This window comes from Papio anubis, chromosome 19 (genome assembly GCF_008728515.1).
Source record: "Papio anubis isolate 15944 chromosome 19, Panubis1.0, whole genome shotgun sequence".
Taxonomy (NCBI): domain Eukaryota; kingdom Metazoa; phylum Chordata; class Mammalia; order Primates; family Cercopithecidae; genus Papio; species Papio anubis.
In genome coordinates this window covers 62337572-62365484 of record NC_044994.1, presented here as the reverse complement: position 1 = coordinate 62365484, position 27913 = coordinate 62337572, and the positions used below count along the sequence as shown (strand labels likewise).

Below are 27913 nucleotides of genomic sequence, written 5' to 3'. Positions count from 1 at the left end.
TTTTCTTTATAAATTACCCAGTCTCAGGTATTTCTTCCTAGCAGCGTGAGAACGGACTAATACAACATGATACAATGGAAGACGAGAAGACATTAAAATCGTTGCGTAAGGGAATAATTCACAAGACAAGTACGTTTAGGAAGGATTAACCCAGGAGGACCCAGTAAAGCTGTGCTGCTCAAACCTTCTGTGCTGAAGGGCGAGTTTTCTTCCAATCCATCACTGACCAGTGCTGCTGTAACAGACAGTAGAAATAAATTGCTAGAACATGAAATGGAAACAAGACATCAACTACAAAAATACAAGCCAAATTTTTTACTCTTAGATCCAAACATACATAACGTTGCTCTAATTGTCATAAACATTTTTGAACTCTTATCCCAATTTCTGCCTGATCCTCACAGGGCCACAAGGAGCCACTGGTCAGAAGACAATCCATGGCGGGGCGCTTCTGAAGAGGAGAGGGTGAGCCTAGCAGGGAGGGCAGAGGAGGAGAGGAGCAGAGAAGGCGCCCAGGAGGCCACCGCCATCATCAGGGAAGCAGAAGACAAAGGTGGTGAAATGCAGATGGCGGAGAGAGCCACACGTAAGGTATTTTGAAATGTAAATTGATGGTGAGGACAGTGGGCTATAGCTAAATAAGGAGCAGCTGATCCCCAATAAAATGTGATGTTAATAAAATGGCGTTGTTTATAGAAATGGGAAGAACAGGAGAAAGGTGCCCCAAATGGGAGAAATAACTGCATACTTAGAGTGAACACACCTCAAGTACTGTATCTTCTGGACTCCGGGGTCTTACAGCGTCGGGTTGCATTTCCACCCCCGCCCCACAATTGACAGAGAACAAGAAATTACTTTGCTAAATATTGCCTTTGTGACTAGAATTATAGACTGAAAATATCAACACTACTAAATTACAGTAAATTTTGTGGGCTGAAAATAAATACTGTCATGATAGAGAAAGTATTACAAGAAAAACTCTTGGCATATGTGTTTTACAACTTCCTAGGTAATTCCGATGTGCACCTCAGCTTAAAAAGTCACTGCATTACTTTGATGAATATTAGGTAAGAGTAAAAAGGTAGTGGTCAAACGGATATAACTTATTTTAATGTACATATGTAAATCGATATTCCAAAAAGATAACAATCTTTGTAAATTAGCAAACTAAGAAATGCAAATAAGTCAATCCATACCTCTCTATGGATACAAAAAAAAAAAAAAAAAAAACCTCTTGCTTTTAAAAAAAAAAAAAAAAGTGAGGAAGTCTCCTGGCCACAGGAGGTCAGTATTGCTTCAAAACAAAATTACCCCAAATCTCTGGGGGCATAATGGTCCTTTAAAACATGATTATATTTTCTTCTTTAAAAAAAAAAAAGGTTAGTTTTTGATATATCTGATTTCTAGGCTTTACTGAGTGACAGATGGTTATAGCATGTGAAAAAATATCAACTTGTTAAAAAATCAACTTGTTAAAAAATATGTATTTCATGCAAAATTGAACTTGGAGCCTCCTCATTTAAAAGCAATCCTAGAAATTAAGAGAAGGGAGAAAATTATATATATGTCAGAGAGGATGCATGTGTTCAATTCAACACAGAACTCAGTGCCAAGGAAAATGAGAACCATGTCTTCAATTTCTCACTTTGTAACTGAAGAGGTCAGATACACACTCATGACATCTTTTGGTAAAAATACAAAAATGAAAAATAAATGCTGTACTGTAGACAGTGATGGTAGAGAATATTATTGACTGAATCGTTGCAACGTCCTCATTATAAGATTGAGAGAAATGAGGGGTAAAGACGTGACAGAGGGAAGAAGTCACCGTGAACATACGGGTGAAAAATTATAAGTAGCCTGTTGAGAAGATCTTGTGGGGATGATTGGACCAATATTTGGGCATGTTGTGTAAGACAGAATCACACACATTGCCCAAGTTCCAGTCTTATTTGAAACATTCTGATATTCATTCATTCATTGCTCTAGACAAAGTGATGGACAAAAACAAAGCGCAGCCATCATGGAGCTGTGTTAAGTGAGCAAACAAATTCCTGGATATGCAATTCTCTACCTTTTGATAAAGGCTCTGAAAGAACAGGGCTAAGTGACCAGAGAAGGCTTCTTCAAAGAAATGCCATTTCACCTGAGACCTGAGAACGTTCAGGCCAAGAGATGGGGATCAGACTGCAGGTCCTGAAATCCCAAGGCCAGCGTGACTGATGCACAGTGAATTAGAGGGAGAGAGAATTCTGGGTCTCAAGGAGTTTTGATATTATCCCAAATGCAATGGGAAACCACTGGATGAAATTGGAATTATGTGATCCAATTTTCACACTTTTTAAAAAGTATTTTGGGCCAGGCACAATAGCTCATGCCTGTAATCCCAGCACTTTGGGAGGCCAAGGTGGGCAGACCACATGAGGTCAGAAGTTCAAGACCAGTCTGGCCAACATGGTAAAACCCTATCTCCACTAAAAGTACAAAATTAGCTGGGCGTGGTGGCGGGCACCTGTAGTCCCAGCTACTTGGGAGGCTGAGGCAGGAGAGTCACTTGAACCAGGGAGGCGGAGGTTGTAGTGAGCCAAGATCTCACCACTGCACTCTAGCCTGGGTGACAGAGCAAGACTCCAACTCAAATAAATTAATTAATTAAATTTAAAAGTATTTTGGCTGCTGTGTAAGTGAATGGGAAGGGGATTCAGCAAGAATGGAAATGGAGAAACGCACATGTGCTTAGTAGTGTGGTTGTCCAGGAAGATGATGCCTGGGAAGAAGAAAGCAAACAGATTCCTGGCATTTAGAAGCAGAACCAGAACGTCTTATTGGTAGGACAGATGAGAGGAGTCATATTTTTGTTCACCCCATATAAGTGTATGCATTTCTGCTTCCACTGCTGAAACCTGTAGAAATATTAACCTTTCCTCTTAGAAGTAAAATTATTAAATGATCAGTTTATACAAAGAAGTATCAAATAATAAATCAGTGATTGTATTGATTTATGTACATAAAATAATATCAATTAAATGCTATGACTTTTTAATGATAATGGAAACAAAATTATATTCAGCCAAATGCTTTTAGAATTAAAGTTTAATAAAGAAAAGATTAAAAGTGAGTATTCCTTTGATATTCTGATTTTATATCCACTGTTCAAAGTCTCTGTTGATTTTTTTCTCTTAGAAATAGTCACAGAAAATGAATATATTGAGTTCAAAAATATTCACCTTGAAATCTATAAATTAAAGTCAAATTTCATTTCCATCCTACAAGAGCATTTTCAACAACATGCAGGCACTGTGATAAGAGTATCTACCTCAGCCAGCTGACTAACAGGGGAGATGATGTGTCTGTGGATGCTTCTAAATCTTATCTAAAGTACAAGAACTAAGATGTTTCACGTGGGTAAAGCTAGTCTCCTAAATTAGTTCTGGACTTTCTAGTGAAAACGGAGGTTACCTGGGCAAGCTGGGTTTCACTAAGCAGAACAAGATTGTCAACTCTTATGCCTGGAATCTTAAGTGAATAGATTTCTTTCTTTTTTTTCTTTTTTTTTTTTTTGAGACGGAGTGTCCCTGTGTTGCCCAGTGCAGTGGCACAATCTTGGCTCGCTGCAACCTCCATCTCCCGGGTTCAGGCGATTCTCCTGCGTCAGCCTCCCAAGTAGCTGGGACCACAGACATAGGCCATGACGCCCAGCTAATTTTTGTATTTTCAGTAGAGATGGGGTTTCACCATGTTGACCAGGCTGGTTTTGAACTCCTGGCCTCAAGCAATCCACCTGCCTCAGCCTCCCAAAGTGCTGAGATTACAGGCGTGAGTCACTCCCACCCAGCCAGTTTTTGCATTTTTAATACAGACAGGGTTTCACCATGTTGGCCAGGCTGGTCTCAAACTCCTGACCTCAGGTGATCTGCCCACCTCAGCCTCCCAAAGTGCTGTGAATACAGGCGTGAGCCACCATGCTCAGCCAAGTGAATAGTTTTTTTTTTTTTTTTTTTTTTTTTGAGACAGAGTCTCGCTGTCACCCAGGCTGGAGTGCAGTGGCAATCTCGGCTCACTACAACCTCCGCCTCCCAGGTTCAAGCGATCCTCCTGCCTCAGTCTCCCGAGTAGCTGGGACTACAGGTGCGTGTCACTACACCCGGCTAATGTTTTTGTATTTTTTTAGTAGAGACGAGGTTTTACCGTGTTAGCCAGGATGGTCTCGATCTCCTGACCTCATGATCCACCTGCCTCGGCCTCCCAAAGTGCTGGGATTACAGCCATGAGCCACCACGTCCGGCCCAAGTGAACAGAGTTTCAAAGGTGTTCCTGGCAGGTGCCAGGTGGAGACTTCAATGTGTGGGGGTTTGGGGCACTTTTAAACTATAGAACATAATGATAACAAGGCAATTAACTATAATGACTGTAATTTTCCTGTAGAAGAGTTGAGCACAGAAAGCAAACAAGGCACTGAGCAGTCTCTGTTGAATGCCAGGGATGCATTTAGAACCACACTACCTTTAAGCTTGGTTCGCATAACACTTACCTGGATCTGGTCCCATAAGACTCCCTCTTATGCCCATACGTTGTATACTGCCTTGTCCACATCACTGTCTCTATTCTAAGGAACAGCCCAATAGTTCTTCACTCTTCTCGTTCATGATTGTTACAGGAGCAAATTGGGATAATGGTTGTAAAGTGCTTGAAAAGATGAAAAGTGCAACAGAAATGCAAGACGTTATAATTAATTATAAGTTTTTTATGATTTATCTGTTACATTTTATCATGGTTATCAACCTTATTATCTAAGTAAAGAATAGGTATATAATTATAATTTTATATTATGTAACAGTACAGATTGTTTATTCTTAGTCCTCAACAAAGAAATGAATACTAAAATCTCCTTAAGAGATTTTTTCTTAACTATAGCTATTTTGGCTTTATCCCAAATCCTTAAATCTGACTTTCTAAGGGTGGGATAGAGGCATATGTGTTTTTACAACTCCCTAGGTAATTCCAACGTTCACCTTAGCTTTAAAAAATCACCGCATTACTTTGGTGAATATTAGGTAAGAGTACAAAGGTAGTGGTTAAATGGATATGACTTATTTTAATGTGCACATATAAATTGATATTCTAAAAAGATACTCTTTCTAAATTAGCAAGCTAAGAAGTGCACATGATATCAATTAATCTATACCTCTCTATGGATTTAAAAAAAAAAAAAGCTGTGCCATATAGATTGTGCTTCTCTGCTTCTCCTGTCACTCACAACTATAGTATCTCTGTATCTCTGTTTCCCCCTAAAACTGGAACTCTTCAGAAGGCATCTCACAGGTAATCAAAGCACATTCCCATCTACCAGTGTGGCAACTTCCGTATTTCTGCCCCTTTCCAATGCCTCTGCTGTGTGTGAGCGCTCCTGGCTGCCACTAGCACCGTCACCCATCCATGCCAATTAAGATCCCAATGCCAGTGCTGCAGGGCACTGAGTCCTCGCTTGGAGCCAAAGCCGCTGCACTGCACTGGCCCCAAGGTCACTGAGATCTGTGTGCTGTCCCCTGAGTGCACACAGCGCTGCGATATCCTGTGTTATGCAGTGACGTGGAGAGAATCCCTCCCCCCGCCACCGCCACACACACGCGCCCCCCCCCCGTCTAGGCTTCACTTCTGTGTTGGTTTCCCAAAAGTGCTTCTTTACACTCCCAGTGCCTCTCCAAGATTTTTATAAAATTAGCTGTATCTGTTTTTAGTCCCCAGACTTGAAAACCTCATGTGAAGGATGGGTGTGTAGACAGAGGGAGAAGATATGAGGCTAAGAGGGTGAGAAGAGCTGAGACAGAGGGCTGAGGGACAGCTGACATCTGGAGCGTTTGTCCTGCCTCGTTTGGCTCAGTCTGCTCCTCCCTTTTGTCAGGAGCTGCTCCTTAGAAAGGGCTGCTCTCTGGGTCTGGCAGAAATGCTTGAGTTCTAGTGTGACCACAACATGAGTTTAGGCTGTGACCCTGTTAGGAAAGGGGTCTCAATCCAGACCCCAAGAGAGGGTGCTTGGATCTCTCACAAGAAAGAATTCAGGGTGAGTCCATAGAGTAAAGTGAAAGCAAGTTTATTAAGAAAGTAGAGGAATAAAAAATGGCTACTCCATAGACAGAGCAGCCCTAAAGGCTGCTGGTTGCCCCATTTTTATGGTTATTTTTGATGAGATGCTAAACGAGGGATGGATTATTCATGCCTCCCCTTTTTAGACCATGTAGGGTAACTTCCTGACATTGCCGTGGCATTTGTAAACTCTCATGGCGCTGGTGGGAGTGTAGCAGTGAGGACGACCAGAGGTCACGCTCGTGGCCGTTTTGGTTTTGGTGGGTTTTGTCCGGCTTCTTCACTGCAACCTGTTTAATCAGCAAGGTCTTTATGATCTGTGTCTTGTGCCAACCCTCTATCTCATCCTGTGACTTAGAATGCTTTCATCATCTGGGAATGCAGCCCAGTAGGTCTCAGCTTAATTTTACCCAGCTCCTATTCAAGATGGAGTTGCTCTGGTTCACACACCTCTGACAAACCTACCCTTGCAGATGTCATCTTCAGCGTCCCTGATTTGCGTGGGAGAGAAATCTGACAGGCCAGTAATATCATAAGAAAAAGTATGGGAAAACCTGTTTTATTTACAATTAAGCATATAATTTAGCCCTTATATACAAAGAAATGTTCCAATATTTATCTTTCAGTTTTCATAAACGTGATAAATCTATACTGGCATTCTTTTCCCCTTCTTCTTCTACCCAACGACAACTTTGTTACGGACTCAAAAAATTCTGACCACTATGTAGGTCTATTAACAAAGTATGGGCCGGGCATGGTGGCTCACACCTATAATCCTAGCACTTTGGGAGGCTGAGGCAGGTGAATCACCTGAGGTTAGGAGTTCGAGACCAGCTTCATCAACATGGAGAAACTCCAACTCTACTGAAAAACAAAATTGGCCAGTCATGGTGGCGCATGCCTGTAATCCCAGCTACTGGGAGGCTGAGGCAGAAGAATCACTTGAACCCGGGAGGCGGAGGTTGTGGTGAGCCAATATCACACCACTGCACTCCAGCCTGGGCAACAAGAACAAAACTCTATCTCAAGAAAAAAAGACAAAAGTGTGTCAGGCCGGGCTCATGCCTGTAATCCCAGTACTTTGGGAGACCGAGGCGGGCAGATCATGAGGTCAGGAGATCAAGACCATCCTGGCTAAAACAGTGAAACCGTCTCTAATAAAAATACAAAAACTTAGCCAGGTATGATGGCACGTGCCTGTGGTCTCTGCTACTTAGGAGGCTGAGGCAGGAGAATGGCGTGAACCTGGGAGGTGGAGGTTGCAGTGAGCCAAGATTGCACCGCTGCACTCCAGCCCTCCAGCCTGGGTGACAGAGTGAGACTCTGTCAGAAAAAAAAAAAAAAAAAAAAAAAAAAGGAAGGAAAGGAGGAGAGGGAGGGAAGGAAAGAAAAGAAAAGAAAAGAAAAGAAAAGAAAAGAAAAGAAAAGAAGTCAATAAAGCCTTCTTTGTCAAAGTTGATCTTTCCCAAGGTGCCATGTCTCCTGGCTCTGTAGTATAGCAGGCACCCATGTCAGACATTATTGGTCAAGCACCATCTGTACTTATTCCTGATCTCTGTGGGAGAGGCAAACTCTGGGCTAACATCTCATGAATGAATGCAGAGTTGGGGAGTGTAGGGCTCCCAGTTGCAGCTAAGCATCAGAAATGCCTCTGACCATGATGCAGATCTGACTGTCCCAAAAGCTCTCCATTGGGTTTACCCCATTAGGTAACTGGTGTCATTTCCCAGGCTGTGACATGTATGCAAGCATACATCTTAATTTAGGGAGAAGGGAAAGAGAACTATAAATTGGTCTGGTAACTCCCCCATCTGGCTACAAGTCAGAGAAGATGCAAGCGTGATCTCAGTTTACAAAAAAACATATTTTGAGATAATTTCAGACTTACAGAAAAGTTGCAAAAAAAAGTACCATGAATACCCATACAGACTTCAAGTGGATTCCTAAATATTGACATTTTATCATGTTTGCTCCATCATTCTCTCTGTGTCTTAATGGGTTTTTTTCTGAACAGTCGAGGAGTAAGTTGCAGACATAATGCTTTCCTATTCCTAAATATTTCTGTCTTACTAACCACAGTACAATCATCAAAATCAGAAGTTAGCATTGATATACTACTATTACCTAGCCTGTAGATCTTATGCCAATTGTCCCACAAATGTCCTGTGTAGCAAAAGGAAGAAAATACAGTGTTTTAAGGCTTTTGAGTGGGATCACAATGGCTCTGAGACCTTGTCCAGTAACAGGGACCACGAGAACTGCTAGGACCCAGTCTGCCACAGTCCTGATCTAAAATACCCTTTGGTCTTAAGGATGTGGACATCTGCTGACCTTTTCTAAACTAAAGAGAGAAATTGAGGACACAGAATGTTGGTTATATGCCTTTTATTTTTTTCTCTGTTTCTCTTTTGACCAACATATTTTAATGCAGCAACTCCTCACAGACTGCCTGATATACCCAAGGCACTATCTTTAGTTCTGGGGGATAGAGAGTTATATAAGATGTGGTCCCAATACTCCTGTGAATCAAAATGTTATTAAATAATCAGTAACTAAACAGAAATGAAATAGTAATGTAAGGAATGATAAATTGCTCTTCAAAAGGTTTAATTGTGTAATGTTCTTGTTCTTTGTTCAAAAGCCCAACCTCCTTGTACTCTCTTGTTTCTAGCCTGCGAACCCACTCTTGTTGCACCCTGACATGCCCAGACATGTCCAGACATGCCTTTTACTATAATGGACAGACTACTCCTACCCCCTCCTTTCTTACAAATCACATGCTTACCCTATTTAGAAAAGTTTAAGTCTTAGCCTACTGGGATCAGTTTAGATTGTGCACTCCAACCCTAGCCTATAAGGGAATGACACAGGGACAGGAACTGTGTTAGGGTTAAAAATCCCTTCCTTTGTTCGGTATGCTCTTGTGGTCAGGACAGATGTGAGCAGCACCCTTCTGCAGAAATAAATGTGCCTTGCTGAGAAATTCTCTAAGTGCTGGTTTTTCCTTGTGGCACTGAGCACTTGTTTCTAACAGTAGTAATGTTAACGGTGGCAGAGAACCGAGTTACACCAAGTTGCCAGCAGTGAATCCCTACAGGTCCTCAGCAACTTCAGCCCTTGCCTCCTCAGAAGAAGGAAATTGGCTGAGAGGCATAAGGCAGAAAAAAAGACTGAGGCAATTTTCAGAGCAGGAGTGGACATTTATTTTAAAAGGCTTTATGAATGATACAGTGGACTTTGGGGACCAGGGCAGGGGGAAGGGTTGAAAGGGAGCAAGGGATAAAAGACTACAACCTGGGTGTAGTGTACACTGCTTGGGTGATGGGTGTACCAAAATCTCACAAATAACTACTATAAAACTTACTCATGTAACCAAATCCCACCTGTTCCCCAAAAACCTATAGATATAAAAATGTTACAAAAAAAAAAAAAAAGGAAAAGCAAGAAGACAAAGAATAATAACTATGCTGAAAAGAAATCTATGAGAAATGAATTTCAGGTTTTCTGGAAAGTTCTGACTGAATGACTGCACTATATTATTAGAGTGGTTTATTATATAGTTCAAGACTATGTAATTATATAATATTCCAAATTGTCACCAATAAAAATGCAACATTGTTGAAAATAGAAAAAAATAAAATGAGTAAATAAATAAATTTTAAATATAAAAAGGCTTTAGAATAGGAAAGAAAGGAAAATTCACTTGGAAGAGACCCAAGTAAGCTCCTGAAAGTCCAAGAGAGAAAAAAACAAAAGGCTGGGCATGGTGGCTCATCCCTGTAATCCCAGCACTTTGGGAGGCCCAGGCGGGAAGATCACCTGAGGTCAGAAGTTCGAGACAAGCCCGTCCAACATGGTGAAACCCTATCTCTACTAAAAATACAAAAATTAGCTGGGCATGGTGGCACAGACCTGTAATCCCAGCTACTCAGGAGGCTGAGGCACGAGAATCGCTTGAACCCAGGAGCCAGAGGTTGCAGTGAGCCGAGATCGCACCACTGCACTCCAGCCTGGGCAACACAGCAAGACTCAGTCTCGGGAAAAAAAAAAGAAAGAAAGAAAGAAAGAAAAAAGAACAACAAACAGCACTTTAACCATGGTCCTGGGACTTTATAGGCTCGCCTCTTTCCCATGATTCTCCCCTTAGGGTGGGCTTCCTGCATGCACAGTGCTTTCCTTACCCTTTGGACTTAAGCACCGTGTCTTTAGTAATTTATACACATGCCCATCTGAGCATTTCTTCCCTTTTCCCCTTTTCCAGTGGTGTGTATCCCACTCGGAACATGGTACTTCGCCATTATTGTCTTTTAACAGGCATGCTCAGTAGCTTCTTTCTGTGGTCTGCATTCAGTTAACATTTTGATGTTAACAGGTGTGGACCATCAGGAAATGGCCTCTCCCTGGCTGCCGAATTATCATTTTTTGAGAGGCAATATGATAATTGCCAAACCATCACCGGACATTCCCAGTGGGTAGGGGTGAGGGAGAGCCTTCTCCTGCCCTGCTCATATGTAACTACCTGTAACAGGAAGAAGGAAGAATACAATATATGGTCGAGTGTTTGATAGACAACATGTCAAATGATTTATATACATATTTATTTTTTACACAAATATGGTGACATTTGGCATTATTATCTCTATTTTATAAATGAGGAAATAGAGGATCATAAAAATCAAGAAATCTGTCCAGCGTCTTCACACAGTGAGATACAGAGCCAGGATTTGAACCAAGGTCGACCTCCAAAGCCCAAGCTTTGTTCCACGAAAACAAGAGGTATAAACAGATAACATAGAGCAAATGTGAGAGGAGAGAAGTGGACACAGGAAGCCTTCCCAGGTCTCAAGGACAAAGGTATATTTGAGCACAGACTGAAGAATGGATGAGATTTTGAGGGTAAAGATGAAAGAAACAATCCAAAGGGGGAAGCCAGCGGCTTGAAGTAGCTGACTGCAGTATCCAATGCTTTGACTCAGCAAAACAGCCAGATCAGGTTCCCATGACAGGGCAGAGGATACACAGCTTCTTGAAAGCTTGAGTGTGCCCAAGGGTCTTTGCAGTTAACAGCAAAAAGCCCAGACAGATAATTCCTACCATTAGGCAGGAAACAGCTTCTCCTGGGGACTCGGTGGTTGATAAGCTTTCTTTTCAGCAGGGAGCTTCTTCTGATTTCTTTTCTTAGGAGGAAGACTTGCCTATTTAAGATAAAGAGTGGAAGGCAGTACTGGGAGCACTTTTCTAAATTAAATAACTCCTCAGGGTGCCAGCCTGTTAAGTGTGGACAAAAGCAAAGAGGCAGGACTTGCTGGGCTCCTGCCCATTCGTGAAGCAAAGATTGCAGAGTTCCCCAGGAAGCCACGCAGTTTTGTTGACATCTAAATTTCTGGCATAAAGAGATGCTATTTGTTTACTTTTTGCATATTCTAAGGAATATGCAAAAAGTAAATATTCTAGGGAAAGACAGTAATGCATGATAGATTCAGCAGGACATTGCATCCTGGACAAAAAATTTATACTATCACTAATTTCTCTTGAAAAATGACTATAGTAGCCTAATTGAATAATTTTCTATTATAAATATTCAAATTATATGAATGACTTAGATTAGCATTTTTTGAAAGATGCTCCTTGTGAAGTTTGGAAAGGTACACGAAGTTCAGCTTTTTAAAATTACATTTAAGATCCAAGGCTTGGGCCGGGTGCGGTGGCTCAAGCCTGTAATCCCAGCACTTTGGGAGGCCGAGACGGGTGGATCACGAGGTCAGGAGATCGAGACCATTCTGGCTAACACGGTGAAACTCCGTCTCTACTAAAAAATACCAAAAAACTAGCCGGGCGAGGTGGCGGGCGCCTGTAGTCCCAGCTACTAGGGAGGCTGAGGCAGGAGAATGGCATAAACCCTGGAGGCGGAGCTTGCAGTGAGCTGAGATCCGGCCACTGCACTCCAGCCCGGGCAACAGAGCAAGACTTCCGTCTCAAAAAAAAAAAAAAAAAGATCCAAGGCTTACTCCTTACAGTGGCTTATTCCTGTAATCCCAGCACTTTGGGAGGCCAGACGGGAGGATCACTTGAGGCCAGCCTAAGCAACATGGTGAGACCCTGTCTCTACAAAAAATAAAACATTAGCCAGGTGTAGTGTCACGCACCTGTAATCCCAGCTACTCAGGAGGCTGAGGCAAAAGGATTCCTTGAGCCCAGGAGTCTGAGGCTGCAGTGAGCTATGATCACAACACTGCACTCTGGCCTAGGCAATAGAGTGCAGTTTATCTGACTTTAACTCAGCTTCAAATATAAAGGAGAAGCTTTGGGTACCCTAAACTGCCATGGGCTTAACCGCTTATACATTGCTACCTCTGGCCACTAAGCCAGGAGAGGGAAGCAAGTACGCCTCGTTACATCCCAAGCTCCCTTCAGCTGTGAGACATAGGGTAGACTGTAGTCATTCCCCTCCCTCCAAGTTCCTGAACACTGCCTGCCATTTTTTGTAGGTAAACTACTAATTTATTCATCTTATAAAATCATGAATGAATGAACAACTAGTGAGGATGAAAAGACATGTATTGTCCTATACAGGAAGACTGAGATCACCAGCTCGGGTGGAGCCGAGAGGAATTTTGCCAGAAGCCCTGTTCACGGTATGTTTTCTATTTGTCTCTCCAATGTCGTCTTACATGTCTAACCACCACAGTGCAAGGATGGGAAGAATACGAAGATCCTTCCCATTCACTCGTCACTACGAAAGAGATTAACTCACATTCCCATTTAATTCAGGGGCAAGAATGCCCCATATGAAGGATACCTAATAACATTTCTACTTAACCTAACTAATACAATTAAATTGAGAAAAAGAAATAAGTGGTACAAAAAGTAGAAGATTGGAGATAACATTTCTATAAAATTCCTAATTTGTAGAAAATGTGTCACCATTAAAAATGCAAGCAAAACTGTTCAAAGAGTTCAGCAACTACTTTAAACAAATAGGCCAGGCGTGGTGGCTCAACCTGTAATCCTAGCACTTTGGGAGGCGAGGCAGGTGGATCACTGGAGCCCAGGAGTTCAAGACCAACCTGGGTAACACAGCGAGACCCCCATCTTTACAAAAAATACAAAAATTAGCTGGGTATGGTGGTACATGCCTATAGTCCTGACTACTCAGGAAGCTGAGATGGGAGGATCACTGGAGCCTGGGAGATCGAAGTTGCAGTTAGCCATGATTGCACCACTGCATTTTAGCCTGGGCAACAGAGCAAGACCCTGTCTCAAAAAAGCAAAAACAAAAAATCAATAAATAATAAAATAAATGATATAATTAAGCTTATTTTAAGCTTATTTTTAAGCTTATAATTAAGTTATTTTATAACTAAGCATGAACTATAATAGAACAAATGGAGGAAAAAGAAATAACATAAACCATAAGATTCAAATGAATAAATCTCTTTAAAAGTGGACAAGACCTTTATAGAGAAAACTAAAAATATCCTCGAAGGACATACAGTAAAGGATTGTGAATAGTAGAGATGTGATCCATGTTAGTCAATGGTAAGACACATAGATACATTAGAATTTTACTAAAAATATCAGTGAAACTCCAATGTTTAAAATTGTAAATAAGTTTTTTCTTATAACTGAACATGTATATTCTTAATATAGAAGAGCAAAGACATTTCTAAAGACAAAACATGGCAGGGAAGGATAAGATCTTGCCTATTAGATAATAAGGATGATTACAAAACCATACTTAATTAGGAGAGTGAGTTTGTTGCAGTACTAGGCAGTACTAAGTAGATCAGTGTTTCAGAGAGGCTGGACACATACCAGTCTTTTCAATAAATCTGAGAAAACTGGTCATCCATATGGAAAATATTGTATCCCTCACTTACATCATATACAGAAATAATTCAAAGCCTACTAAAACCCCAGGCATGAAAATCAAATCCATTAAAACATTTAAAAGAATTATAAGAGCAAGATTTTATGACTTTATGGTAGAAAATGATTTTTCAAACAAGATCTCTTTAAAAGAACAAATGATAAAAAAAAGGTATATTTGACAACATAAATTTTTTTAAAACTTTCATGAAACAAAAGAACCATAAACAAAGTGAAAAGACAAGCACAAACTGATACAAAAGATGCAATACTTAAAGAAAGGCAAGTGTCGGCCAGACGCGGTGGCTCACACCTGTAATCTCAGCACTTTGGGAGGCTGAGGCAGGTGGCTAATCCAAGGTCAGGAGTTTGAGACCAGCCTGGCCAACATGGCGAAACTCCATCTCTGCAAAAATAAATAAATAAATAAATAAATAAATACTACAAGGCCAGGCCTGGTGGCAGGTGCCTGTAATCCCAGCTACTTGGGAGGCTGAGGCAGGAGAATCACTTGAACCAGGAAGGTGGAGGTTGCAGTGAGCTGAGACTGCACTCCAGCCTGGGCAACAAAGTGAGACTCTATCTCAAGAAATACAATACTTAAAGAAAGGCAAGTGTCTAGAATCCACAAAGGGTGATAAATAAGAAAAAGATAAACTATCCAATATAAAGAGAGATGGGGGTTACAAACCCACAGTTCACAGAATAGGAAACAGAGTCAAGAAACATTTGACAAGATGCTTAATTTCACTAGTAATATGAAAAATAATAGTTAAATGGAATACTGAAATTAAACCACTTCACATCCATCAGAGAAGCAAAAAATCCATACTCTAATAATAATAAGCATTGACAAAGACATGGACAAACTTCATTTATTTCAAGAGGAAAGACCATGGTTACAGCCACTCTGGAGAACAACTGGGTAAAATCTCATAAAGTTAAAGGTATACTCAGAAATCCCAAAACACTCAGAAATTCCACCTCTAGGCACAGACCATCGAGAAATTCTTGCACATGTGGACCAGGAGATACACACAGCTCATAGCTCTGTTGGTTATGATGATGGCAAAGCATAACCATCCTACAAATCCATCAGCAATCAAATAGATAAATAGATTTTTTAATTAACATAGGGCAATTACTATCAGGAATGTTCTACTGTAAGAATGTTAAAAATATTAACTTATTTAACTTTCAAAAGAACTCTATGAGGTAGATAGGTTTTTATGAATTTTAATACTTACACTATTTTTAGTGACTATTTCCCCCATCTTATAGATTAGGATATTAAGACACACAGAAATAAGCCCAAAGTCACAAAGCTGATTAGAAATAAAGTCATACAGTAGAATACTACAGAACAAAGGAAAGGAATGAAATAAAATTGTATATAGCATTATGGATAAAGATCAAATCCTGAGAAAAAGGAGATGGTAGACTGATATAGTCACATACCATTACATTAGTCTGAAAGATGCAAATCAATACTGCATCAGTTGCCTAGGGCTGCCATAACAAATTAGCACGAACTGGGTAGCTGACAACAGAAATGTATCCCCTCATACTTTTGGAGGCCAGAAGTTGGAATCCAAGGCACCAGCAGGCAGCACTCCTTCAAAGGCCCTAGGGGTTCCTGCCTGGCCCTTTCCAGCTTCTGGTGGCTCCAGGACTTCCTTGGCTTGTGGCCATATCACCCCAGTCTCTGCCTCCATATTCACGCGCCCTTCTCTTTTCTCTCTTCTAAGGACACTTGTTATTGGATTTAGGGTCCACCAGATGGTGCAGGATCATGTCTTTTCTGTATCTGCCAAGACACTTTCCAAGTAAGGGCACACTCACAGGTTGCAGAGGGTCAGGATATGGACATAGCCTGTGGGAGGGCCAGCATTCAACCCTCTGCGAATATTATCTGTAACTTACAGGTATTTACCTAAGTAATGAAATGCCATTTAAAAAAAAAAAAAATCTCATGGAAATAATAAACACTAAACCCTCCTCTGGGAAAGAAGGGAGGGAGAGGGTAACAGGAGAGGAAGGTATTACAGAGGGGGTAAGTGTCTCTGTAATTTGTTCTCATTTTAAACCTGGAGCAAATATGGCATTTTAAAGTGTCCTCATTTCAAATCTAAAGCTAATATGGCAACATGTTGAGCTTTGATAGGGCTGAGGAGCAGACACACACCTGTTGGCCATGATTTTCTCTTTTTTTTTTTTTTTTTTTTTTTTGAGACAGAGTCTCACTCTATTATTGCCCAGGCTGAAGTGCAGTGGTATGATCTCGGCTCACTGCAGCCTCCGTCTCCCAGCTTCAAGTGATTCTCCTTCCTCAGCCTCCCGAGTAGCTGGGATTACAGGTGCCTGACACCGTGCCCAGCTGACTTTTGTATTTTTAGTAGAGACAGGGTTTCACCATGTTGGCCAGGCTAGTCTCGAACTCCTGACCTCAGGTGATCCGCCCACCTCAGCCTCACAAAGTGCTGGGATTACAGGTGTGAGCCACCGCACCCGGCTGATTTTCTCTGTAGCTATTTATAATTAAGAAGTACTTCATAATTAAACAATGCAAAGATGTCCTCTGCCTTAACTCTATCACGGTATTTGGAAGAGTTACTTTTGACAGGTCCTTGTTGAACCTTGTCTGCAAGCTGTTATTAAACGCCCATCGTATGATCCACTACTTCTCTCAGTCCTATTCGAATTGGCTCCAAGTCAGAGCTCCTCCATGCATTCCCAACTCACCTATTAACATTTACAGACTTTCCTCTCCACCATTTAGTTCGCTTTAGATGTTTTTTTTTCCCTCATTAAGAACGCCACTGCTCCAATAATGATGATCTGATTTCCAAATATCAAAGACTAATCCAACACAGAAATATCAAAGCCTGCAGATAAGCAACATGGCTTCCTCGTGATGTTTGTTGTGCTTCTAGAAAACAACTTTTCTCACAAGTCTTTTAAATCATGTTTTACCTTTTCAATAATGAGTATTCTTGCCTCCTTTGAGAACATCCTCACCTCTCTCAGAGAAGTTGTAGCATCAGCAAGTTGATGGGCTGAGACTTATTTCTCTTGGGGTGACCTGCCGATAGCAGAATCATTAGCATAATCTCCTCTAAAGCACTAATTTTTTTCAATATTCTTTTAAAATTCTCCGGCCAAAAACGACGGGAACCATGATTATTCCTGGCCATGCCATCTGTAAAGTGGGGTTACTCTTCTTTCCATTCCCAGCCATATAAAATCAAGACAACTCACTGAAATATAATGACTGATGTTTTGAAAACTAAACAGTTAAAGTAAAGCTACAGCAGTTTTAGTGATGTACTGTTTTATTTTAGGTGATGGGAAAACCAAAAGTTACACAATATTTACGAAGTCCAATGATGACAGTAACACATTACTTAATTAAAATAATCTGAGTAATCATAATAGTATGGAATTTAAAATCAGAGGCAGGGTGAGGTGACTCACGCTTGTTATCCCAGCACTTTGGGAGGCCAAGGTGAGTGGATCACTTGAGGTCAGGTGTTTGAGACCAGCCTGGCCAACATGGCGAAATCGTATCTCTACTAAAAATATAAAAATCAGCTGGGCGTGGTGGCACTCACCTGTAATCTCAGCTACTCAGGAGGCTGAGGCAGGAGAATCGTTTGAACCTGGGAGGCAGTGGTTGCAGTGAGCCGACATCGCACGACTGCTCTCCAGCCTGGATGACACAGCGAGACTCTGTCTCAAAAAAAGAAAAAAAACAAAAAAGAATTTAGAATCAGAAGACTTTAATTCCTGGTTCTTCAAGTGACCAGCTGCGTGACATTGGACAAGTTAGTTCCATAAACCTCAGTTTGCAACATTGGGCTAATGACAGTAGCTACCTGATAAGATTGACATAGACATTAAAAAAAATAAATAGGCATTCCATATATCATGGCTCAGGCTGCCATAACAAAATATCATAAACGGGGTGACTTCTACAACAAAAATGTATTTCTCACAGTTCCGTAAGCTGGAAGTCCAAGATCAAGGTGGCCACAAGGTGGTGTCATTCTGAGAACACTTCTCTTGGCCAGCAGATAGCAGCCTTCTTGCTGTGGGCTCACGTGACCTCTTCCTTCTGCACCTGTCCAGGGGAAAGAGAGAGGGCTCTCTGGTATCTCTTCGTGAAAGGACACTATATCTATCCAGAGCCCCACCCTTCTGACCTCATTTAACCTTAATTACCTCCTTATAGGTCCTGTCTTCAATTATAGTCACAGTTGGGGGTTAAGGCTTCAACATATCAATCTGGGGGAGAGACAGTTCAGTTCGTAATACCTAGGTAATATTAGTATTAGATATTAGGCAGCCACAGGACTGGGTGCGGTGGCTGTAATCCCAGCACTTTGGGAGACCAAGGCGGGCGGATCACCTGAGGTAGGGAGTTCAAGACCCGCCTGAGCAACATGGAGAAATCCCATCTCTACTAAAAATACAAAATTAGCCAGGCGTGGTGGTGCATGCCTGTAATCCCAGCTACTAGGGAGGCTGAGGCAGGAGAATCACTTGGACCCAGAGGCAGAGGTTGTGGTGAGCCAAGATCGAGCCATTGCACTCCAGCTTGGGCAACAAGAATGAAACTCTGTCTCAAAAAAAAAAAAAAAAAAAGGCAGCCACAGTACTTCTTCGATGCATGTTTGTTGTTTTTTATTGGCCTGCTAGAAAAACCCACGAGAAATAAAAAATGAAATACTAAACCCTTCAACTCACTGAATGGACCCCCTCTTGGCCCAGGAGACCCCAGAGTCACCTTGAAAACTGAGTTCTTGGCCATGACGGGATGGGGTAGACACACCTCAATGGGCCCCTCCCTTGCTGGCCAGCATTAGGCTTTCTTCCCTAAGAGCGAAACAGAAACCAGTCTTTCAAATGACTCCACCACTATTGACCAACCTGACACTGCCCCTCCTTTTTGCCTGATAAGAGACCACGGACCATGGACTCTACCAGGAATGTGCAGTTAGGATTTCTGTGTCCTCTGGTTCACCTTTTGAAGTCAGAAGGCCGAACACTCCATCCTCTGATCATGCTAACATGGCCATTTTCTGAACATGGATCCCTTGGAGAAGCAGGAAGCTTTATTGCTTATGCATATGTTTCCTCATTCATAAAGATTCATGACTTCTCCTGTTGCTTATTAAACATGTATATTGAGGCACCTCGTTCAGCATATATTCCTGTTCCTGTTGCCCCTCCCTCAAAATGTCTGTTTCTGTGTTCCCAGCCTGTCAGATGGCCACCCTGCAGGCTGCAACCCTCTCCAAATTTATGAACCTTGTCATTCTTCAGTTGACAACCATAATCCCTATGCCATAACTTGCACTGCAGGAAAATTATATTGATAGATGTAACCAAAATAAAGAGAATCTTCTCATGTTTTTTATTAAGTTATGTAATTAGAGGTATGTGGAATTTTTCACTCTGCTTTCTCATGAAACAAAGCATAATCATTATTTCAATGCTCCTACAAAATACTTACAATCACTACTCTCATGTCTTACTGTTTTACAGTTGGAATAGTAAAAACTATGTCCCTGTAACATACTAAAGTGCTTACCTAAGAATGTCCTTTAATGAAAGATGTTTGTTCAGGTTTCTGCCTCAGCCTCTCAGTAGCTGGGATTACAGGCACCTGCCACCACACCCGCCTAATTTTTGTATTTTTAGTAGAGATGAGGTTTCACCATGTTGGCCAGGTTAATCTCGAACTCCTGACCTCAGGTGATCTGTCTGCTTTGGCCTCCCAAAGTGCTGGGATTACAGGTGTGAGCCACGGCACCTGGTCCATTGTACCATTTTCTTTTTTTTTTTTTTTTGAGACGGAGTCTCGCTCTGTCGCCCAGGCTGGAGTGCAGTGGCCGGATCTCAGCTCACGGCAAGCTCCGCCTCCCGGGTTTACGCCATTCTCCTGCCTCAGCCTCCCGAGTAGCTGGGACTACAGGCGCTCGCCACCTCGCCCGGCTAGTTTTTTGTATTTTTTAGTAGAGACGAGGTTTCACCAGGTTAGCCAGGATGGTCTCGATCTCCTGACCTCGTGATCCACCCGTCTCGGCCTCCCAAAGTGCTGGGATTACAGGCTTGAGCCACCGCGCCCGGCCCATTGTACCATTTTCTTACTATGAAGATGTTTAAATTGTTTTTATTTTAAGTTCCTGGGCAATAAAAATAATAAGTTAGTTTTAAACACTGCCATATATATTTATATATTATACTCTTTGACAAGACAATGAATGACAGATCACATCAGTTTATACTTTTACCACAGCAGTGTGAGCTGACATTTCCTGATACCCTCACAAATACTGATCATTATTGTTCCTTTCTACTCTCTGCCAAATTGACAAGTGGAAAATTACTTAACATTTTTATTTGCCTTTCTTTGGTTTCTATTGAGTTCAACTTTTTTTTTTCTTTTAGTCGGAGTCTCACTCTGTTGCTAGTCTGCAGTGGAGTGGCGTGATCTCAGCTCACTGCAACCTCTGCCTCCCGGGTTCAAGCAATTCTTATGCCTCAGCCTCCCAAGTAGCCGGGACTACAGGCACTCACCACCATGCCTGGCTAATTTTTGTATTTTTAGTAGAAGCAGGGTTTCACCATGTTGGCTAGGAAGGTCTTGATCTCTTGACCTCGTGATCTGCCTGCCTTGGCCTCCCAGAGTGCTGGGATTACAGGCATGGACCACTGCGCCTGGCCTGAGTTCAACTTTTTTCATACTTCTTGTTGTCCATCCAAGGTTTCATTTGTACAACACATATCTCTGATTAGTAGAGTTTTATTAAGTACATGATGGTATCTGCAATCTTGGAAAAGGGACTTTATGGGAGGTAACTTCACTATTCCTAAAACCTCCCAACTTGATTCTTCTATCTTACACTCAAAATATTATTAAATCCCATACTGACCCTGCACTGCAGCATCCTGAGAAAACTCCACCTGCACCCTCTGGATGTGACACAATTCCTACATTCCATTGTCAGGCAGATAGTGAAGATTACTTAGTACTAGGTGGGGGGATGTTTTATGGCAATTCCTGGGCTTCCGTTTCATCCAGTGTTGAGTGCCAAACCCTCCAAGATGACACTTCCTCTTTCATCATGTGGATTTTGCATCCTTAAATCTTCTTCTAGTGTGTTGCTGTGTAACCCTCCTTGACTGAATAAACAGGACTGTACTTCTCAACTCATGGAGAATTCCTGTTGCCTGGTGTCTGGATTTGTCAGAAGTCTCACCCAGCCAATTATAATCAATCTTTATTTTAGAAGCTGTTCTTTTTTCTTTTGTTCCCCCACAGGCTTAATTCACTTTACTTTTTGTGTATAAAACTCTATGTTGTAGCCACAGCTGGAGCCTGGGTCCTCTGCACGGAGACTCTGGTGTGGGTCTTGACCAGGTGGTCAGTGAATTCCTAATAGGGAGACTTAGTGAGTAGGGTCTCCTTCCAAAGGTCAAGGGTCAGGTAGCTGTAGATCTTAGAGATGGCATCAAAGGTGGCCTTGGTGAAATTGCCCAGGGTGGCAGTGCAGCCCCTGGCTGAGGTGTAGCAGTAATCAATACCAGCTAACATGAGCAGCTTCTTGGGCACAGCCGCCGAGAGGATACCAGTGCCCCCAGGCGCGGGGATGAAGCACGCCAGCACAGAGCCCCAGCGGCCGGTCACCTTGCAAGCGACGGTGTGGGGCTTGCCTATCTTGTTCGCCCCGTAGCCTCTGCGCACTGGGACAATGGAGAGCTTGGCCAGGATAATGGTCCGCGAATGGCAGTGGCCACCTCCTTGGAACAGTTAACACCCAGACCGACGTGGCTATTGTAGTCTCTATGGCAACAAATGCCTTGAACCTGGTGCGCTGGCCGGTGCAGGTCTGCTTCTGCACCGGCATAATCTTCAAAACCTCGTCCTTGAGAGAGGCCCCCAGAAAAAAGTCAATGATCTCGGATTCCTTGATGGGCAGGGAGAAGAGATACATCTCCTCCAGGGACTTGATCTTCATGTCCTTGACCAGGCGGCCTAGCTTGGTGATGGGCGTCCACCCCCTATCCTCGCCCTTGCCTCCATAAGCTCCGCGGCCTCTGCCCCGGCCTGGTCCACGGCCACTACCCCCGCTCCGGATGCCACTGCGGAAACCTCCGCGGAAACCTCGGCGGAAACCACCGCCAGTTCCCCATCCCAGGATCCCCCGGGGCTTCCGGCCTCCGGGGCTTCCGGCCTCCGCTGCACCGGCGTCATCCGTTGGTGTTTTCGCGGAGAAGACGTAGAAGCTGGTCTTGTTAGTCATCACTAGGTACCATCCTTTGTTTTAGAAGCTCTTCTGTGTTCCTCATCACTACGTAACTTGTTTGTTTTAGAAGCTGCTCTATGTTCATCATCGTTACGTAACATCCTTCGTTTCCTGTTCTTAACGGCTTCCAGAGAAAACCCGAAGTCAGAAGCACACGGGCATCCACTTTCGGCCGCCCTGCCTGAATATGACATAGACGGGTGTGACCAACATAAGAGTCTTCAGGAGGCTCGGTTTGGTAACTTAGGCATAGTTAATACAGCCACATCATTTTTCTGAATTCTGTGTTTTTTCATCCCTTCCTCCACATTTATTCATCTAAAATGGAGGGAGAGGTTCAAAATTTTTTTAAAAACACGCTGAAGAATAGTGAGCCTTCTTCATTTGGAATTCATCCCAGTGTTAAAACAAATGAAAGAATATTGTGCAAATTTCCAGGAAAATGTCAATGATGACTGGCTAAATTGGAACAAATATCGAAAGACTCCAAAATGTTTACATCCCAGCTGGAGGCAAGTATTTCATTCCAAGTCAGGGACGAGACAAAGTGAGACTGCAGCAGGGGAATGGGCACAGTGTAGGTCCCAGCCCTCAGCATCACCAAGGTGCATTCCTCCCTGAGGACACCAGAGTTGTGACGAGTCCTGTTCCTTTGGTTTTAGATGTTTCCTTGCAGAAGCCACCCCCATTTTGACCACTCCAATAATACTGTAGGTGGAGTTCAAAAGCTGAAGCGGGTACACCGTGCCTCCAGGTCGTGTTTGTGGATGATACCCTATCAGAGTCTGACTGTCGTCTGACATTTGCATCATTTCCCTGAAAGAACATGTGTAGACAGGCCAGCCAGTGGCCCTGTCTGTATAGCAGTGGCCGTGGCACTCAGTGTTGAGTGTGGAACTAGGACTGTGTGATCACTTCCCTGTATTTCCCTTTCCTTATCTTCTTTTGTTTTTTTCTTTTTTGAGACAGTCTTGCTCTGTAGCCCAGACTGGAGTGCAGTGGTGTGATCTCGGCTCACTGCAACTTCCACCTCCCGGGTTCAAGCCATTCTCCTGCCCAGCCTCCTGAGTAGCTGGGATTACAGCCACCTGCCACCATACCCAGCTAATTTTGTTTTGTATTTTTAGTAGAGACAGGGTTTCACGATGTTGGCCAGGCTGGTCTCAAACTCCTGCCCTCAGGTGATCTGCCCACCTTGGACTCCCAAAGTGCTGGGATTACAGGCGTGAGCCACCACGCCCAGCCTAATTTTTTGTATCTTTAGTAGAGACAGGGTTTCGCCATGTTGGCCAGGCTGGTCCTTAACATAAAGAATGATAATGACTTCCTCACAGACTGTTGAGAGAGTTAAATAAGTCAACACACATATAGTGCTTAGAGGAGGGAGCAGTAAATGTTAGTTTAATGATGTGAACACACACAGGCATACTTGATAAAGCCTAGTGAATATTTGCTCTATCAGTAACAAAATATTTAAAAAACAGCAATGAAGATCAGCAGTTTCTTTTATAATTCGGGAACTAGATAGCCACAAGCAATACAGTTTCACTTTGACTTTCAGATACCACTGAAACACCTGCGCTAGTATTCAGGCTAAAGCTCTTGAAGAGGGTAACATATTTTCTCTACCTACCTACCTCTGGCCACAAGCACTTACATGAATTGGAACTCAGGAAATGGTCAAAATTGATGTACTCACCCCTATTTATATGAGTGTTGATTTAAATAAATTATTGAGATAATTTGACACATTGATTGTTCAGATTAGAATTAAACAGTGACCTTTGAAAATTTCATCTCATGATTACTCTTCATGGCACCTACCATCAACTCTTTTCTTAACCATTGCTCAATACTTAATCCGCACTCCTAGTCCTACCTTCTAGCTTGAAGTTATCATTAAACTAAATAACAACCTTTAAATGAAAAGCAGGATGATACAGTCTCATTATCCCAATACATAAATCATTTGGTTGTAATGCCACCAAAATCCATCACCACAGTAGCAGTGCCTTTCCCTTGTAATATGAACATTGTTTCTAAGTACTTATTCTTCTAAGTCAGAAATGCTCTTCCATTATTACATACATCTGTGACAACCATTTCTGAATTCAGGTTTTGTTTGTTTGTTGGAGACAAGGTCTTGCTCTGTCACCAAGGCTGGAGTGCAATGGTATGATCTCAGCTCACTGCAGCCTCGACCTCCTGGGCTCAAGCAGTCCACCCACTTCAGCTTCCTGAGTAGCTGGGACAACAGGTGTGCACTACCATGCCAGGCTAATTTTTTTTTTTTTTTTTTTTTTTTGTAGACATGAGGTTTCATCATGTTACCCAGGCTGGTCTTGAACTTCTGGGCTCAAAAAATCCACCTCCCCAACCCTCCCAGAGGGCTGGGATTGCAGGTGTGAGCCACCGCACCTGGCTGAATTCTTGTTCCTAGTGGCTTTTGTCCTAAGAAACATCTGTTTGTTTGTTTGGAGACAGGGTCTCGTTCTGTGACCCAGGCTGGAATGCAGTGGCTCAATCACAGCTCAATCTAACCTAGAACTCCTTGGCTCAAGTTATCCTCCTACCTTGGCCTCCCAAAGTGCTGGAATTACAGGCGTGAGCCACTACACCTGGCCCTTAGAAACTCTGTAAGCTATTCCTTAGGGTGAACCTGGAAACACCTTAGTAGATCCATTAATTCATTTATTCAGCCAACATTTGCTGAGCCCCTGCTGTGCTTTCAGCTCTCCTCTAGGAAGCATGGCAATGCATGCAGGGGCAAGTCTGCGTTCTCCCATGTGAGTGAGGGCTTCACCATCTCCAGGTGAGGTGGAAATGCAAGGGGCTAGGGACAGGAAGAAGCAGATAAAGGAAGGGGACCTGCTTTGCTGGCTGCAGGTACACAGTCAGCAGCTCTGACACGGGAGCTCTCCATCAAGACATCATCGCAGAAGAGATGATTCTTCCTGCGTCTAGGACAACAGCATATACAGTCTCTACCAGATGGCACGGACAGTTTATGGAGGTGGATGTGTAAAGCAAACATCCTCCTCACCACTCACACCCCTCCCCTCACAAGCCTCAAAGCAGCTCAGAGCGTTCTGCAAAGAGGAGGCTCTGGTAGTGCCGCAAGCCCTTGCCTCCTGTTTACATGGCAGCGACTGTCACTCTTTTCCCCAGAAGAAATTTTGCTGTACTCTTCGAAAAGCAAATTAGGAAAGCATTCCTGCTGGCAAATGGAATGTGTCTTCCTGCCATTGCCAGCAGTGCCAGGGAAAAAGAATTGGGGAAGAAAATCAGGGTTTTTTCCCCACAGCCTCACCTAAGCTTGGGTGTTGGTACCCACCGAGAAAGAAGAGTGAGTTTAGTGCTCAGTAACAGTCAGTTTGACCCAGAGCTGGTGGGCAAAGGCCTAGATGTCTGGCCTGCTTTGTCTAATTCTAGAGCTGAGGCTAGAGGAGAAGGCCCTTTCTCTGCATCTTAGTATATTCCTCCAACCCAATATGACAATAAAACACACTTACTTATTTACATTGTTTGGATCTGCCCAAATCTCATGTTGAACTGTAATCCCCAGTGTTGGAGGTGGGGCCTAATGGGAGGTGATTGGATCATGGGGGTGAATTCCTTCCTTGGTGCTGTTCTCCTGATAGTGAGTTCCACCTCAAAAGGAAGCTACCTGGTAAAACTGTCTTGCTGCCTATCAGGGTCTTTGAACACATTCAGTGTTGAGGAGCAGTGTGACCAATTTTGTGGCAAGAAAGTCCCTCCCTGTGAAAGACCATCATGCCTGGCCTGACAGCAAAGCTGCCATGACTTTTCAAAAGCCAGTCCAGGCCGGGCGCGGTGGCTCATGCCTGTATCCCAGCACTTTTGGAGGCCGAGGCGGGCGGATCACGAGGTCAGGAGATCAAGACCATCCTGGTTAACACGTTGAAACCCCGTCTCTACTAAAAACAGAAAAATTAGCCGGGCGTGGTGGTGGGCGCCTATAGTCCCAGGTACTCGGGAGACTGAGGCAGCAGAACGGCGTCAACCTGGGAGGCGGAGCTTGCAGTGAGCCAAGATGGCGCTGCTGCACTCTAGCCTGGGTGACAGAGTCAGACTCCGTCTCAAAAAAAACAAAAACAAAAACAAAAGCCAGTCCAACTGGCAGCCAGGAGGAGTGTGTGAGTCTCTAGTACCCCAGAAAGGTAATAGAAAACAGGTCTTTGAAAATGATACATTTTATGTTAGAAAGGCATTGGTATATGCTAATGTTTTAATTCTTCAACACGTGATGCCACAGCCTCCTAATGTCTTCTGGAAAGACCTCTGTCACTCACAAGCATGGTTATGGCCAGAGGAATTTAATCAGAGGGCATTTAGCAATTCCCACTGCTACAAAGAGGGCACCCCTCATTGCCTACCAGACCCTCATCCAAGTGCTTTCATTAATTCATGTCATCCTCCAGTCCACCCTATTATGTCAGCACTTTATAATCATCCTCATTTTCCGGTAAGGTGACTGAGGCTCAAGGTTAATGTCAACTGGAGATACTTACACCTGGAACATGAAGGGAGAGAGAAACAGACATAAACAGAAAGAGATCTGAAGATAACAGAAAAGCAAGGAAATACCAGTAACTAGTGTCATGTTACCTCCCTACCAACTGAAGGAAAGTCCATTCAGATGATTAAAACATCTTAGGTATTCAATAGCTTATTTCTAAATTATTTTTTATTTTAAAATACAAATAGAAACATAAAATAGACTAAAAACGTAATTAGTAAAGGTTCTTGTAACTGCCTTTGGATGTGTGAATTTGGTGAGGCTACAGTCCCCAGTGATTCAGTCAAACCCTACTCTAGGGGTTGCTGGGAAGGTAGTTTGTAGATGTGAGTCAAGTCCATAGTCAGTTGACTTTATTTGTTAAGGGAGATTATCTGAGATAATCTGAGGCAGCCTGATTCTGTCAGTTGAAGGATCTTAAAAGCAGAACTGAGACTTCTCTGAAGAAATTCTGCTGGTGCATAGCAACTCCAGCCCCTTCTGGAGACTGCCCTACAGATTTCAGACTTGACTATCCAGCCCCATGGTTACATATCCAATTCCCTGCAATATGCCTCTCAATAACTATGTCCTGCTGGTTCTGCTTCTCTGGTTGAACCCTGACTGATACAGTTGTTAAAATGTTATTGTAATTAATGTATAAGAATGAATTAGTATATTGTGCTGCTAATAAAAGCTAGTACATTTAAGTGGTTTTAAATTTTTCCCTGCGTTCCTGTTTACCTATGAACTTACACTCTCTCAGAGAAAGGACTCAGAAAATCATCTGCTAAGCCAAAGTAAACTCTAAATGTAAATTCCATCTGAACAAATTATGAATGAGTGGAGTCGTAATAAAGTTGCAGAATGTCAAATGAGAGAGAGTGAAAGATGCACCTTCCCTTTGATTTAAAGCACGTATTCACACATACATACACACAAACACACACACTCACACATTTTAGAAGAGATCTGCTTCCCATGGATATTTTCATTTATTCTAACAGCATTCACTGAATGCCAGTGACATCCTGAACACCTTTCAGCTTTATGACTCTATTAGTCCTTTCTTGCACTGCTATAAAGAAATACCTGAGACTGGGTGATTTATAAAGAAAAGAGGTTTAAT

General features: G+C 42.7%; 1 pseudogene; it reads right to left on the bottom strand.

Moving 5' to 3' along the window:
- Positions 1-70: 70 nt before the first annotated feature.
- LOC103879815 lies at positions 71-23282 on the bottom strand (annotated as a pseudogene).
- Positions 23283-27913: the final 4631 nt, after the last annotated feature.